Source organism: Dichomitus squalens (assembly GCF_000275845.1).
Source record: "Dichomitus squalens LYAD-421 SS1 unplaced genomic scaffold DICSQscaffold_95, whole genome shotgun sequence".
Taxonomy (NCBI): Eukaryota; Fungi; Basidiomycota; class Agaricomycetes; order Polyporales; family Polyporaceae; genus Dichomitus; species Dichomitus squalens.
The window spans coordinates 11,751-12,188 of NW_006766977.1; positions in this window are offsets into that span (position 1 = coordinate 11,751).

The window sequence follows — 438 nt, forward strand, 5'->3', positions numbered from 1 at the left end:
CTACATAATCATGTGACAGGTAACAATCGGAACCTATCACGTAACCACAGGCGTCAAACATCAAAAAAGCGCAAAACGGTGGGTCCATGTTTTGTGATGTGACACCTTCCATCATGTCTACCGTCCCCCGACAGACCCTCACAATCCCTGACGAGATGATCCCATACCTCTCGGACCACCTCAACTTGGACAACGTCATCCGCTGCCCGGTAATTGTACGCAAGGACTCCCACCATCTTCACTTCCACACTCCACGGATTCGTGTGCCGGAAACGCACCCATTTGGTCCAATTCCGCCTCCCGATACCCCATGTTGGCTTATCCTTCCAAGCAAGTCAGAGCCGGGTTGGACATTGCCTAAGAATGTACACTTTCTTGGTCGAGTCCTTCGAGTAGCCAAGTATCAGGAGAGCCGCGTCATCGTGCTCGTACAACACA